At 43.4% G+C, this 17,498-nt stretch overlaps 1 protein-coding gene across 3 annotated transcripts in view; it reads right to left on the reverse strand.

The window, feature by feature from the left end:
* LOC111865358 overlaps positions 1–17,498 on the reverse strand; it is a 525,090-nt gene that overhangs the window by 310,237 nt on the left and 197,355 nt on the right. The gene's annotated exons all lie outside the window — the stretch shown is intronic.

Below are 17,498 nucleotides of genomic sequence, written 5' to 3' on the forward strand. Positions count from 1 at the left end.
AGGTATTTTATGCCCCCCCCCCGGCCACCAATGTAGTGTCTCTCACTACGACCACAACTTCTTCTCTCTCTCTCTCTCACAGCTTAGATTAGAGCAGAGTGCAGTGCAGTGTAGTTAAGAGCCCAGAAGAGTTTTTAGTTGAGTCCCGAGTTTCCGGGATGATTGAACAAGAAATTGCCAGAGGGCTTCAAAGTGATCTGAAATAATAATTTGTGTGTTGAGATCCGTTGCTATGAGACAAGTGGAATCTCGAAATCCTAGTGCATGTGCAAAGGTGAACTGTAAAATATGTAAATCAGCGATGACGCTATATTGATTGTAATTAAAAGAGACTGCAAACCAAGTGGAAAATAAATCCAATCATCCAATCTAGAACTCGCGTTATTAGTCACTAATATAAGCGACATTATTTATTCGTGCTGTAAATATATAACAGTGTTTATCAATTTCACTGCTCGTGTTAATTAATATATATTTTAAAATATATTTAAGAAATTCTATTAATTCTACAACGAAAGTTATTAAGGAAATAAAAAAAAATACAATAATTCTACAGAGTAATACAGATACTCACGAAAGTATGTTTATATACTAGAGTATTACGTAAAATTTTCTACCTTATCATGAACTTATTAAACTGGTTGTAGAATAACCTTTATAGAAAAATACTCGCGTAGCTCACCAAAGGACTCTGAGCTCGTAAACAATTTGCACCTTCAAGGTTGCACTTGCATATTATATACATGGTCCGTATAAGAAGTATCGGGAAAAGTTCCGGGAAAATAGATTTATTTCAGATATTGCTACAATGCCTCAAAATTCTTCAAAATACATCCCTTGTGCATTGATACACTTTTGCCAACGGCGTTGCCACGACACGAAGACTCCCTGGTAGGCGGATTCCGGAATGTCCTTAAGGGTCCGCGTGCAAGCCTCTTTGACGGCACTCAGGGTCCCATGTTGGTGCCCTTTGAGGGAGGATTTCACTTTCGGGAACAGGAAAGAGTCTGCTGGTGTCAAGTCGGGACTGTAGGGGGGTTGGGGTACCGTCGCGATGCCGTTTTGTGTCAGGTAGTCGGTCACCTTGGAGCAGGTGTGACTGGGTGCATTGTCGTGATGCAATTTCCAATTTCCGGCGATGGCTGGCCTCACCCGATTGACCCTTCTCTTCATTCTTCTTAGCACTTCCAGGTAAAAAGCTCCATTCATTGTTTGCCCCTCAGGTACAAATTCGTAGTGGACCACCCCCTGGGCGTCGAAGAAAACGATGAGCATGGTTTTCATTCTGGATTTGCTCATTCGCGCCTTTTTTGGACGAGGTGATGCCGAAGTGTGCCATTCGGAACTTTGACGCTTTGTTTCCGGGTCGTACTCGAATATCCAACTTTTGTCTTCCGTGATGACGTTGTCCAGAAAGCCGGGGTCTTCCCCAACGCGTTGCAGAAGGTCTTCGCAAGCAGCCACTCGTCTCTGCTTTTGGTCGTCCGTCAAGACCTTCGGGACGAGTTTCGCGCAGACCTTTCGCATCGCCAAATCTTCAGTGATAATGGTGTGCACCGTCATCTTATCAATGCCAACACGATCTGCAATCATGCGCACACTTAACCGACGGTCTGAATTGAGTACGTCACGCACACGTTGCACGTTGTCGTCGGTTCTTGACGTCGACGGACCTTGTATATATAGTCGGTCACGGTAGCCGAGCGGTCTAAGGCATGCACTCTCTTCGTTTGCTCGGAAGCCGAGATCGTGGGTTCGAATACCACTCATGGTGTGGATGTTTCATGCGCGTTTTCCTCTGTTTCCATACACGTAATGACTTTGCGACTAGCTGATCACCCGCCCAAGGGGTTCCACCGAATCTTCTAGATGTAGTAAACCAAAAGGAAACGGAGAATTTCATGGAGGTAGTCCAAGGCTCAAATTGGGGCTGTCGCATCAAAGAAAAAATATATCCTGAGAGATAGGAACAACTGAAGGGCTCTTGTGAACACGGTAATGACCTTTAAGAATTCCATAAAATGCTGAGAAATTCTCGAGCTTGTCGCAGGGCCTCTACCTGTAGACAAACACAGGAAACACACTCATATACCAAGCATCTATGCCCTGAGTGGGATTCGAACCCACGATCCCGGCTTCCGAGGGAACGAAGACAGTGCATGCCTTAGGCCGCTCGGCTACCGTGACCGGTCTTTTAAATGTTATTCAGATGGATTTGAGTGTGCACATGTTCAGCGGCAATACTAACAAACGTATTATTGTCTCTGACGGATGCAAGATGTGACGCCGTGTAGTTTCGTATATGTTTATGGAAGTTTCAAAGACACGTACTGCTTGTATCTTCAGGCAGAGAGCGCTTGCTCCTCTCCTTTTGCTCACAGTATGCTTTAACATACTGTCACGTGTTAGTGACTCGACACGGTGTTTGGATTGATAACGGCATTTACTGAACGCTCTAACTTGTAAGATTGTAAGAGTCTCACTAAATTACACACTGTAAATCACTATAAATACAGCACACATTGTCTCCTGTTTGTTACTCTGCCGTCACTAGTCGTTACCAGGTAGCGACTACTAATAATATACGTTCATTATGGCCAATTACGAACTGCCACCGCTGGCTTGCAGCTCACGACTCTTAACCGCTGAATTCACGTTGGTTCTCGTCATATAGCCTCAGCGCGGACCACACAGGAAACATCGCTGCCAACAATTTCTCTATTGTTTCGTGCTAATTCGGTGATGCGGATGTGTTTACCACGCCGCTGCCTAGCAATGGCTACCTTTTATAATTCAACAATTCTGATTTTGAGTCATTTCACAATATTTTCGACCCTGAAGATGGAAGCAGTATCTTCCTTGTCAGTGAATTTCCCAGAAGACATGCTGTGGAAAATTCAAATACAACGTTATTGCCGTTCATCAGTCTAAATAAATCATTTGAAATGGAATCATCTATCGTATAGCAACGTCCGTTTCGGAAGCGGTTGCCAGAGCACATGTATCTGTCCAGATAGCTGTTCATTACGTACCTCGAGGCTTCAAATATTTTTAGTGCAGTATGTGTCATGAGATTGGATATGGAATAACAAATCGTTGATGTCGTGGTAGCCACAGGATATTTGGAATTCCAAACCATAGCTTGGCCTCTAGCATGCAGTCCATCATAACGTAGGTCTGCCATCGTGTATTGCGAGAGGACATTTCAAGGGTTATCCTCAATATTATGTGCGGTTCACAGTAACCCAGTATATACGTGTAGAAGGATACTGTACTAGACAATCCATAATGCAGCAGTAGCTTAAGATGCAAGAAATACATCTCATACAACAAATTTATAGCTTCGTACGTGAAGAAGTTAGTGGAATAATGTTCCATTGCAGGGTTATCCAATCGCAATTCACAGAAAGGCCGTATACTGTCACTGATTATAGAGATAATTTGGAATGGTAATTCAATTTATTAGACTCCTATTAATCGTAACAAATATTACGTAATCTTACTAGTTTACGCACTTTACAATTCACTACAGCACGCCCTAAAACTTCTCAGTCTGCTGTGTCTTCACTGTTGTCACCTGGTATCGGCTTCCAACATCGTAGTTTACTCAGCTTCCGTGTTCACGTCCTTACTGACGGATGACTGACTCATAGCTCTTCAAGTCCACAACTTCTAGCTATTTTTTGACTGAAGACTGCTTGTCTCAGAACTAACTCAAACACCCAATTGGCTCCCACAGAACGCATAGAAAATACCGTTTCCTACAGCTCTTCTATTGTTGTTTGCGTGTCTGTTGCAGCGATCACGTGTTGGTTACCGATCGTTTCGTAGCAACGAATACTCGCTTAATAGTTCTATCGCGTGCTTACCGTGATATAAACTACTAATTGATGCTGTTTACGTTGTTATAGCCCAACAATGGATGTTTCTTCGAACTACAGAATTCTGGCTTTCAACCTGTTGTGGCCCAAAGGCCGACTCCCGGTAGTATGTTAACATAGTATTAACATTTTTGTATTTTTGGGAAAATATTTGTTAGGATAGATTTGGTTTTGGGAAATATTTGAAAGAGGTACGAAAGCGGATGTACGAAAGGTTAACAACTTAAAGGAATTTCTGCGTATGGATTTAGACGGACATTGGCTTGCCGCGAGGGAATGCCCAGTCAGCAGAATGACGTTGAATGTATATCGAACTGCTAACTACAGAATTTACACTTGTGTGATGGGGGGACGTTTGGAGGTAAAAGTGTCAGCCAAAAGGTTTAGCAGTAGAAGGGGGTGTGTCCCCTTAGGATCCCAGCCAACGAGATCACCCACCTTGGGATAAGACGTCACTGGAGGCGGACTTACACCCTCCGGGAAAATAATGAGTAAGCATACATAGGGGTATATAACCCAGAGACCAAATTAGGAAGGGGATTATTCTAACAGTAATTTTGGCCATTTGCGGCCGTAGGCTCTGTCCAAATGGACACCGACTCGACTCCCGGCAACGCCATCCGTCTGCAGACTCAACGCAAAGTAAGTGGAAACTACTCTTATCGCCATGCGCAATAATTGTAATATTATTAAAGTGTAACTCCTCCAATGGGACTAGAGTTAGGAACGTTAGAAAAAGTGTACGGGGCGTAAGAATGATCAACCGAGTGATGCGAGGTAGCCAAGTGTAATGTGTAACCCGACACCAGTCGGCCCTTTCAGTGTGAGAATCCCAAATATATATAACTGTATATGGATTGTGTTTTACTAATATAGTGTAGCATAGGGTGAGGATGTGGGTTTTTGTGGTGATTTCCTCCCCTTCCACATTTCGCACCTGCGCCCTCCTGACAAGCCCGGTGAACAGAGAGCCCCTAGCCATGAAGCAACGATAGAGAAAGCTGTTCAGTCGTTTCCTTAGTCCATACCCCTGTGACTGCAAGAGAGAAGGTGGCAGTGGGGAAACCTCCACGCCCCTGTCACCTCGGCGTAACAGTGGTGGAAGCGGTGGGGATACCTTCACGCCCCACCCCACCACGACATAACACAACCATCAAGTCACAATATTGTCACGTGTTGGGCATGTCACGCGACAAATAACTTCAAGCCGTTCTGGATCTAGCGAATTTATTAAACACTCGCTCTCACAATTACACAACTACTGCCATCTGCAACACCACAATTACTTCTCCTGCTTCCATTCACTCCGGCGAATGCTAGACTGCAACTGAATGATTACTCTCTCTCTAGTAACTCACTCTTGAATAGTGTTCGCTGCTCCTTATTTAGGCTCGGCACGGACATCACAGAAAATAGTTACGCGATAGGTACCACTGTTGCACAGCGTCGTATTTACCCATTGCCTAGCAACAGTCGTTGCTCGGGCTCCCCTGTTGCGTGACATCGTGTTTACAGGCGTTGCTGGGGAACGCTGTCGAGAGTTGTTTATAGCTGCGTAGTAACCATGGTGTACCTTGTTACGTCACCGCGGGGGAAGGGGACGGAGTGTTGACTGGCCTGTTACAGTAGCAGCGGCAGTTGCTCTGATGCTTTTACGTCACCGCTGGGGGGAGGGATGTCCTGCATAGCGCAAATACGTCACAATATATTAGGTACCTACCCAGATCCCATATTATAAACGTATCATTAATAATACTGTCACGTGTTGGGTATGTCACGGGACAAATAACTTCACGTGGGTCTTGGATTTAGCTAATCTTTATTGCACATTCACTCTTACAACCCTTACAATTATTATCGCTTGCAGTATCACTTGACTTCTGGCCCAATACTTTAATACTCAATACTCCAATACTCTAGTACTCTAATACGACGTCTCAACTGTCCTCGATCACGGTTGTCCCAAGACTGTCTCTTCTCCTCTGTGTCGTCTCTGGCTCTGCTTATATAGGCGTTATGCGGACCGGATACCGGACACCATTCCTCACGGTTCTGTTACCGCTGTTCAGACAGTCCGTTGTTACGGGAACGCTCCTTATATAGATTAAACCGGTAACGCGTTCCGTCTCATCGTTGTTACTCAACGACAATTCGTTGCTACGATTTGTCGCTGCGGGAACTCCCCAATTTCCACGTATTCGTTGCCGTGGAAGTGTCCGTTCCGATTGTAGCGGTTGTCGCGGTGATGGACGTAAGGTAACGCGTCACAGTACTGTATCGGAGAATTATATTGCATATGAGAGAGTAGTACACAGTTCATCTACGCAAATAATTGTGTTGTCGAAGTAAATTAATAAAAATAAAATGTGTTTTTCATATAATGATATAAATATTATCCCTGCTATCATCAGAAATACAAAATAATAAGAGATAATAACTGGAACCATAAAGTTAAAATGCTATATAAATAGGGGTTTAGGTTTTATCGATACTGCATAGGATCGTAGAGTACGCTGAGTCGGATGAAAGTTACCGATGTCTCTGGGGAATATATCCACTCCGTCTTCAAACCCTTCTTGCTGTCTGCTTCATGATGTTGTCTCTCTTGGATTACATTTAAACAATAAAGATGTTGGAACTTTGTCCCTCTAAAACATCGATTGAATTTTACGCGTAAACACCGGTGTCTCATTCCAGAAATTGGCCTTTTCAGAGTCGTCATTTGAGAAACTTAGATCCAATATGGCGTCATACTAATTTCATACTTTTCTACTTTTTTTATTAAGTGTCTTCTTAATTCAGCCGAAAAACGATTTATTTTTTGTTTTTGACAACATTTCTCCGTTCCCCATTTTACGGAGGAGAAAGGCGTTGGCAATTTCAGGAATGGAAGAATATTCCCGAGGGCAGCAGGAACCGCCGCCTGCGAGCCGCCAGTTGGACAGCCCTGTTCTACTGTATAACTTGTAACTACACAACTGTTTTGATCTGACTTTATTATACGATTTTTTCTTGAGTGGCTGAAAAATGAAGTGGCTTCTTCAAGGACTCTTCTCCGCTGAATTATTAGTCAGCTATTTATTTTTACTTCCTAGAGGAATGAATATTGCAATGGGCTGATCACCCGTCCAAGGAATCCTATGGACTGTGTATAGGATTAAGAGAGTGAAAAGTGACCAAGGCCCAATAAATGGTTGTAGAGCCATAGACAGACAAATAGATAATAGATAAATATATTGTCGCGTATTGGGCGTATAACGCGACAAATAACTTCACGATGTATTTGATGTAGCGAATTTTATTTCACATTCGCACTTACAATCACCCAAATTACAGATTCACAATTGCTGCTATCTGCAATATCACAAATACTACACTCCAAATGCCACAATACAACTGACTGGTTGCTGGCTAACTCGGAACTAACTCGGAGGTAGCTCGAGGACTGACTCGTAGGTAGCTCCAGGATTGACTGTGAATAGCCTTCGCTGCGCCTCATGTAGCCTCGATCGGACAATACAGAAAACGGCCACGTAATAAGCACCCTTGTTGCCTGGCGCTGTGTTGCTAGTAACGCTAGCGGTAGCAACCGCTGTTACCACCGTCGTCTCTCGCAATCCTGTTTACCCGTGCTGCCCTTGGTGACGTCATCGCTGTTGACTCGCTTTGCATAGCGACCAGGATGCTAGGACTCGGCTAACTTCGGCTCACTTCGCCTTCGCTTGGCGCCGATCGTGACGTCACCGCGGGGAGAGTTGCGGGGTGATTACTCGCCTATTACGCGAGCGCTACGTTACCGCTACGTGCAGCTGGGAGGTAGGGGTCAACATGTCACACTATAGATAGAAGCCAGAAGGAAGGAGACCACTAGGAAGATCAAGGAGTAAGTGGGTGGATAATATTAAAATGGATCTTAGAAAAATAGAATGTGATGGAATGAAGTGGATTGATCTGGCTCAGGATAGGGACAATTGGAGGGTTCATGTAAACACGGTAATGAACCTTAGAGTTCCATAGCTGTACAAATGGTGACTTCTCAAGAAGGGCTCAGCTCTATGGAGTTAATTATGCCAAGACATTACTGACGGCTTATGAGAAATCTGAATGTCTAGACGGGAAGCTAACCTCAACAGAGATTTGAACCTGGAGCTTCTGCATGTTTCTTTATGATGAACTTCTATACCAGTGCTACTATGCTTCTGTCGGACTTCCAACTTAAAGCTCCAAGGTTCGAGGTAAAAGATAAAAGGTAAATATATCCATGTACCTGGCCTTGGAGGCCCATAGATTTGTGAGACGTCGAGACGCCCATATTTTCAAGACAATCGGCTCCCAGATGGCGGTGAAGTTTTCAATCTTACGTGCCGGCCGCTCTTTACACCCAGGAAAATTCCTGGTGATCACTTCTGTTAGGGGCTGTGTCGAACCCAGGGTCACAGTGAGGCTAAAAGGATTAGGTAAATTGAAAAATAACCACATCGGGAATCGAATTCGCGACCTTCCGGCTTGTAGTATAGTGCCTCAACCAACTACGCTACCACACAAATATTTAAAGGCAGAATAAATAAAATATAAAAACGAATATTTACCATATTTTCAAACCCACAACTGTAATGGCGTTTTATGTTTACTGAGAACATATAAACAAATATAATATAAATAAAAGAAGAAACATTTGTGAAGGGAACTGACGAGAATCAGAGTGTATGAAGTTTAGTTGATGTACAGCTATACGTTGCTGGTTTGTAGTTGTAGGAGAAGAACAAAAACAGTGATATAATATATCACAGAGTTCTGAATTTATTCCAGGCCAACATTTATCGAACTCCCTTCTTCCACGCCCAATTTTTATACCCATTTGAATGTATATGCAGGGCCGGTCACGGTAGCCGAGCGGTCTAAGGCATGCACTGTCTTCGCTCGCTCGGAAGCCGGAATCGTGGGTTCGAATCCCACTCAGGACATGGATGTTTGTGTGCATTTTTCTGTGTTTGTGTACAGGCAGAGACCTTGCGACGAGCTGATCACCCGCCCAAGGAGTCCTACTGTATGTCTAAGATCTAGAAAAACCGAAGTGAACGGAGAAGTTCATGGAGGTAGGCCTAGGCCCACTGGGGCTATAGTGCCGGGGGGAGGATGTATATGCAGGATGTACCACTTAGAACGCAACTAATCTTTGGCTGCATTTACGGCTTTTCCTTACGTCATGTTTCTTTGATTTAAACGCGGCATATTTCACCTTCACTCTGCAGTCGGACGAAATGGGTTCTAGAACTGGAAAGAAGATACGAAGACGAATCAATAAGAGTGGAAAGCTGACAGGGGGTGGTTCTCCATGACGTTGGATGGCATCACGTTACGACGGGAATCAGAAGTTGCATTGCAGACATATTTGACTGTTGCGATTAATATTTGAGTTTCATCATTCAGTGTGTACCATTCAAAACGTAACCCAAACAACGATCATGCATTGCGGTATAAAAATATGATCAAACGCTGTTACCCTTGCGTAATTGGCACTCCAATCTCTCGTCCTGAAGCGTCAATGTCATCCTGGTTGCTAGGCTGCTGCAGTCACCAATTATGCAGAAGCTCTGCAGGGTGTGTATGTTATGTTAATATGTTCCTTATCTGGTCGGCTGTGCTTGAAGCCTGCTACTTGCTGGTGTTTTGTCTGGCTGTCAACCATGAAGATGGAGAAAGTATGCTCCTCCGAAACATTCATGAACATACGAGTATACCTTGTCCTTTTAAAACCTAATGGTTACTATATGTACCATCTGTTTTAACACACTAAAATTCTACATTCTACACACAGAACGTATTTGTGTGTTCCGTGTGCGTAAAACATAAGGTAAAGTTAAAGTTGACCCTGTGCTTAACAAGTTAAGCACTATGCCATAAAGACGTATGGGGGAGTGATGTATATATCCACATTTTATTGACCTTGGTACTAATTGGAGGTGAGTGGTCAGCTTCATACCCCGGCCACTTTACCCACGGGGAAAGAGGCCCCCCCCGTACCCATTAGATAGGAGATTGGGTGGACCCAAGAGCCCGTCTGCACGACATGGAGAAAATTCTTGACCCTACCGAGACTCGATCTCTGACCGCTTGGTCGTCCAGCCCGTAGCTTGTGGCTATACCGACTACGCTATCCCGGCTCACTGTGTTCCGTATGGGTTTTACAATAAACAGGTACTCTTTTCCCTAAACCGCATTAACCGGTCCGTCTATGGAGCGGAGACGTAATGTGTTTCCTGTGAGGTACGAACTGAATCTTTATACATTATTTAGAAGAAACACGCCTAAACTATTAATGAAAATACAATTTGGGCCGTCTATTTCTCACATAGACTTAGACTATCTGAGGTTCCTCTCACACTGAACGGACGAAGCATCCGCTTTGTGAATAATGTAAAGTATCTCGGTGTAATCCTCGACAAGAGGATTACTTGGAGACTGCACATAGAAATAATTGAAGCCAGAGCCTTCAGAACATTTATTAGAGACCATTTCTCATATGAAAATGAGCGATTCAGCGCTAACATTAAACTGATGCTCCATAAAGCATTAATTAGATCAGTAATGAAGTACGCTTGCCCCGTCTGCTTCAGATATCCACATCTTAAAAGTGCAGTGCTTGCAAAGCCAAGTGCACAACAGCACTGCTAAATTTCTAAAGTGCACACCGGCCCGAGAGTTGCACATAGCTCTCCAAGTACCGTACACTTATGATTGCATAACGAAATTGTGCAGACAACAAGCAGAGATCATACAGAATCATGAAAATGCAAATGTTCGCGACATCGGAAAACGAAGCCCTACAGAGAAAACATAAGAGACTCAAGCGTACGGCCATTAAAGTGACTAGACAGCCGTTGTAACGTAAGCTACATGAGTTAGAGCATGCTTCGCTATTCAAAGCCTTCTATATATTGTACATGCACATTTTTTTTTTATTTCTAGTGGAGTGGAACTAAGCCCCTTGTACTGCGGCCACTTTTGGCCTACTGTACCAGCCCCAGATGATAGGTGAGGGTGATTGTGGAGCAATTGGTGGAATCAAGATTGGTAGGGGAAACCGAAGTACTCGGAGAAAACCTGTCCCAGGGCCACTTTGTCCACCACAAATCCCACTTAACCAGACCCGGAATCGAACCCGGGCCGCCGCGGTGGGAAGCCAGCAACTAACCCTTTGAGCTAGGGCGCCGCCAATACAAGAATATCTTACTGTTCATAGACACCACTGTGAGAACATCAGGTCTAACCAAATTTTCACATTTTAGCATGACTTATAGAAGCCTATAATGGTAGCTCTAAATAATTTTTGGTTTTCGCTTTTAAAAGCCACGCGCGAACCGCAATGATTCAATTATTTCGACATACATTTTCATGCAATCGATATGTCCCCATCCACGCTTCCTATGCGGCCTCGAGACCGAGTCTTCTAATGAACAAACGGAAACAACCGACAACTCTGATTTTTATATCTCACGGACATAGGGGACACTCCTGTCTATATTTTTATATTATATTCCGAGGATTTAAGAAATGTCACGGCATTGTAAACACATTTCTATGCAATTCCAATATGTCGGGATATTCGAAGTTTATTAGTGTTCTCTATTCCATTTTTTTTCCTTGGCACTACAGCCCCAGTGGGCCTAGGCCTACCTCCATGAACTCCGTTCACTTCGGTTTTTCTAGATCTTACACATTAGGTAGGACTCCTTGGGCGAGTGATCAGCTCGTCGCAAGGCCTCTACCTGTAGACAAACACAGAAAAACTCACACAAACATCCATGCCCTGCGTGGGATTCGAACCCACGATCCCGGCTTCCGAGCGAGCGAAGACAGTGCATGCCTTAGACCGCTCGGCTACCGTGACCGGCTTCTCTATTCCATTACTGTCTGATAATTAAGTTAAACGGGCTATTTTATACAAATATCCACTATATGTTACGAAGCTGACAGTTCGTTTTAAAGGGAAATATGAAATTTCTATATTTTTTCCAATGGCTCTTCCAGCCCATTCAGGATCGAGGCCTCTTATTCAGTTCTGTAATCATTTTACAGGCGGTAGGACTCCTCGGACGATTGATCAACCCGCTGCAAGGCCGCTACCTAAACACAGGACAACACAAACACAGAACAAAGCATACACACGAAACAACCACGTCTTCAGTTGGATTCGAACCCACGATACCAGCTTCCGAGCGAGCAAAGACAGTTCATGCGTTAGACCGCGCAGATGAGGTGACCGTCATGGGATTTACAAATTCAATTTAAATGTCGGACACTTTTCTCGTTTTCTCTTACTAAATTTTCACAACAGAGTATAGGGCATATTTACAAAATCGCAACTGTTACCCACTAAACAACATGGAGATCATTCTTTATGAATTTAATAATTCGTAAACGTCGCCAAATATTATTAAGAATACATGCACCAAGCTATGAAGACGTACGGAGAAGTGGAAGTATAGATCCACCATTCTTGACCCAGGCAATAGATGAGGTGAGTTGTCACTTCACGCCCTGACAGCACTATCCGAAGGAAAAGTGCTCCGGGTGGCCACTGGATAAGAGGTTGGGTGGGCCCCAGAACCAGTATGAAATTTTCGGAGAAGAGAAGTAATCCTTGCCTTTCCAGGAATCCAACCCCAGCTGTCCAGCCCATGGCCTGTCTCTATGCCGACGGATATGTCCCAGCTCTTCCGCCAAATATTATTATCATTACATTAAGAAGGATGAGGTAAGTGAACAATCTTGTCGCCGGGGGGGAGAAGAGAGATACAACAACTTTTGTCTTAAGATCTGAACGAAAGAGACATTTTGAAGACTAAATGTAAATGGGATTAGAAAGACTGAGATTTTTACATTTTTAACAAGCAGTGTAACAGTTACGTGAGTGATACACACCTGATGATGGCCATTTAGGGCCGAAACATGTAGTGTGGAGGAGGAAAAAGAAGAAAAAACTACAATAAAATTGTTGCACTTAAGACGGTATTTGTCCATATATATAGTAAATGGGAGGTTAATACTAAAATGGTTTCTAAGAAAATTAGATGGTGGAATGTGGACTAGATTAATTTGGGTCAGAATGGAGACAAATAGGGCTCTTTTGTGAACACGGTATGGAAGCTTCGGTTTCCATAATGCGTCGAAAATAAGTAGCTAAAAACTTTTATTTTTCCAGGTTGTTGCTTAAACAGCGTTAGTTCAGTTAGTTAAATATTATGGTTCACTTATCTCTTATATGTTATTACTAAACTTAAAAGTATGTAATGTTGTTGAGTCACTGGAATTGTACCCTCCGAACAAAGTAGAATGCTTTTCACAGTTCAGTTTTTACTCAAAGCTTCATGAATAAGATTTTTTACCTGAGACAAGTCACGTTTAAGCGACAGGCAGAAATCTGTTGTTCAAATCATTGTGAAGTGTCACGGAACTTGGTGAGAAACTAACAGTTTCCACTGCATCATGCTTTAAACGAACACCGAATCGCGTGTGTCCGAAACAAAACAGAAAGAAAAGGTCAGGACCAGAAAACAATAGATAACAAAACAAAAAAGCAAACGAACCAAAAATATAACTAATCAAAAAATTGGTGGAAATATAGTGCAGATACTTGCTGACGTAGAGGGCTCGCTGTTTCCTTTCTGATGATACTTCCAATGAAGTTTCATTTGGAGACATGGTATCGATTACAGAAATATAGACAAATGTTAGAGCCATTTTCGAGAAACTTGTCATTTTGCTTCCTGGAGTCCATTGGAAAGGCCACTATTTTTGGAGTCAGTATGTGGGAAATCCAGAAGGAAAGAGCCCACTACGAAGACCAAGACGTAGATGGGTAAGCAATATTAAAATTAATCTTTGAGAGATAGGGCGAGGTGATATGGATTTGATTGATCTGGCTCAGAAGGGCTCTTGTAAACATGATAATGAATTTTCGGGAGCTGACGGCTTCTCAAGAAGGTATCAGTTCCATGAAGTTAGTTTAGTCAGAATGTAAACATTCATCGGATATCTGCCTACGATAAACAAACTGGTAAATACTGAACATGAATGAATTTCATCCAGCCACGCGGCAGACATCACAGTGCACAAATGCACAGTCACACGACATTCCAAAAGTCCCCTCTTCTTGTTCAGGGAGGGTGCAGGAGACGTGAGAATCCTATACAAGCTCAAGATAAATTCTTTCTCATATGTACTAACATGTACCGGACTTTATTAAGAACCCTCTCGCCAAAACAAATTTAATTCAATATCGAACTGTACGTTTCTGAAGAGTTGGATCTTCTGGTGCATAACACCGTGTGGTCCATTGAAAATTAACTGATGTTTCGGATGAACATATCGCCTACACCTTCAGGGTCGAAGCTAAACAAGATACTAACATGAAGCGTGTAGCAAGATTCTCTACGGACTACACGGCGTTATAGCCCAGAAGATAGAATTCTTCATAACCACCGGTGTGAGAAGCTCAACTCCTACATATTTTCATATATATATATTCTCCTCTCCGACGAGAATATTGGTTTGTCTCTTATAAACATGCTTAACCTTTCGTCAAGTGTACATAACGCACATATAACACATTATTGAAATTCTTCCTTCTGCGCTACCCATAAATTCTCTGTCAGTACAGGCTCTGCAAAGCAGATCATGCCCTTCTTACGTATCTTATGCTACAACGGCAGCTTAGTCACTTGAAAGGTCTTAAGCCTGACCACCATCGAGTTTAAGCCTTTTATATTATTTCGCTTCCTCTGGTTATCAGGAATTTATATGGTAGCGTGTATAGATGTATCAATGCCCCTTTCTGGGCAACGGCTCGGTAAACATGTTCCCGCGGTAACGGTTACGCAAGCAACGGAGGAAAGGGGTGCTGTCTACGCGGTCCACGCCGAGGAGTTATAAAGAAGAGAACTGGGGCAACCGAGTTCAGTTGATAGTTGGCAGTCCAGTTCTATAAGGGACTTGAGAAAGGAAGCAGAGGAATATACATTGTTAACATCTGCTAATACGAACCTCTAGTGAAAAGACTGCAGAGGAAAAGTCATTGTTAGTGTTATGCCCCAAATTTGAGATTAGAAGGAGGATGGTATTACCCAAAAAAGCCAGGGACTTGCGAAAAGAGTTTCGCAGCTATTACAGTAAATTGTAACACCAGGACTGGCAAGTAGGCTAAGAATGCGTGGGATCAGCATTCATACGTAAGAGCACCAGCCAGCGCTTGTCTCACTGGGCCACTGGAATATCGTAATATTGCGGCAGACACAGCAATCAGACGCAAGGGGTCCGCCCCCAACCACCCATGAGAGCCAATGAGGAGGTTATTATGAGGATTGAGGACACTGAGGGGAAGTCACCCACCCTCTTACGTCAAGGCTGAATCAGCGAAATAAAACCATAAATTAGGGAATTTCGGGGGACTTGGGATCATGTTCTAACAGAATATTCATTTGCAGCCGGAGGCGCTACTCAATATGGGTTTAACAAGCGCCGGAAGGGCCTACAGTCTTCTATGTCAAGTAAGTTTGTTTACGCATATTAGCCATGCCAATTGATAATATCGTGTTTCATAGTATTGGTGATAACTGTGTTTCAATGTGCGATCTCCAGTGTACCCAGTGAGCCCGTAGGGTAGGATACCAGGAAAGTGTAGAAGCCTAGGATATTAGTCAGGCAATGAGTGACTTATATGTCGGTGTCAAGGTTACATATAGTGAGTAGTGGTAAATATAGTATGTGGGAAATTAATATAGATATTTATGGGTAGATTACGTTCTGAGGGAACTTTATGAAAGATAGTAGAATTGTATATAAGACGTAGTAAGAAATGTACAACTAGAAGATTTATGTTACCCGAGGAGGGCTTGCATGGCCCATTAGATATGAGTCAGAGAGAGAGAGGCTCAAGGCCTCCACCCCCGAAGGGGGAGAACTTAAGGAAACAGAATGTGTAGCAAAGACTCTATGTAGTCAAGACTGAAGGACAGTCTTTGTAATATGTGAATAGTGTAAATTGTGTATATATATATTAATGTAAATAGGCAGCTAGAATAGATAGGATAGGATGTACCGGGAGTGTAATTCATATATATAATCCACCTCCCACACCCGGTCCCGAGTAATCCTGACGTGCGAGGGCAGAACTGACACAGGCAGCAGTGGCAGCCGAAGACGAAGATAAGAATAGACAGGGATAGGCTCCTGCCACACAGGCAGANGCCACGCGGCAGACATCACAGTGCACAAATGCACAGTCACACGACATTCCAAAAGTCCCCTCTTCTTGTTCAGGGAGGGTGCAGGAGACGTGAGAATCCTATACAAGCTCAAGATAAATTCTTTCTCATATGTACTAACATGTACCGGACTTTATTAAGAACCCTCTCGCCAAAACAAATTTAATTCAATATCGAACTGTACGTTTCTGAAGAGTTGGATCTTCTGGTGCATAACACCGTGTGGTCCATTGAAAATTAACTGATGTTTCGGATGAACATATCGCCTACACCTTCAGGGTCGAAGCTAAACAAGATACTAACATGAAGCGTGTAGCAAGATTCTCTACGGACTACACGGCGTTATAGCCCAGAAGATAGAATTCTTCATAACCACCGGTGTGAGAAGCTCAACTCCTACATATTTTCATATATATATATTCTCCTCTCCGACGAGAATATTGGTTTGTCTCTTATAAACATGCTTAACCTTTCGTCAAGTGTACATAACGCACATATAACACATTATTGAAATTCTTCCTTCTGCGCTACCCATAAATTCTCTGTCAGTACAGGCTCTGCAAAGCAGATCATGCCCTTCTTACGTATCTTATGCTACAACGGCAGCTTAGTCACTTGAAAGGTCTTAAGCCTGACCACCATCGAGTTTAAGCCTTTTATATTATTTCGCTTCCTCTGGTTATCAGGAATTTATATGGTAGCGTGTATAGATGTATCAATGCCCCTTTCTGGGCAACGGCTCGGTAAACATGTTCCCGCGGTAACGGTTACGCAAGCAACGGAGGAAAGGGGTGCTGTCTACGCGGTCCACGCCGAGGAGTTATAAAGAAGAGAACTGGGGCAACCGAGTTCAGTTGATAGTTGGCAGTCCAGTTCTATAAGGGACTTGAGAAAGGAAGCAGAGGAATATACATTGTTAACATCTGCTAATACGAACCTCTAGTGAAAAGACTGCAGAGGAAAAGTCATTGTTAGTGTTATGCCCCAAATTTGAGATTAGAAGGAGGATGGTATTACCCAAAAAAGCCAGGGACTTGCGAAAAGAGTTTCGCAGCTATTACAGTAAATTGTAACACCAGGACTGGCAAGTAGGCTAAGAATGCGTGGGATCAGCATTCATACGTAAGAGCACCAGCCAGCGCTTGTCTCACTGGGCCACTGGAATATCGTAATATTGCGGCAGACACAGCAATCAGACGCAAGGGGTCCGCCCCCAACCACCCATGAGAGCCAATGAGGAGGTTATTATGAGGATTGAGGACACTGAGGGGAAGTCACCCACCCTCTTACGTCAAGGCTGAATCAGCGAAATAAAACCATAAATTAGGGAATTTCGGGGGACTTGGGATCA

The sequence above is a fragment of the Cryptotermes secundus genome, unplaced genomic scaffold (genome assembly GCF_002891405.2).
Source record: "Cryptotermes secundus unplaced genomic scaffold, Csec_1.0 scaffold114, whole genome shotgun sequence".
NCBI classification, from domain to species: Eukaryota; Metazoa; Arthropoda; class Insecta; order Blattodea; family Kalotermitidae; genus Cryptotermes; species Cryptotermes secundus.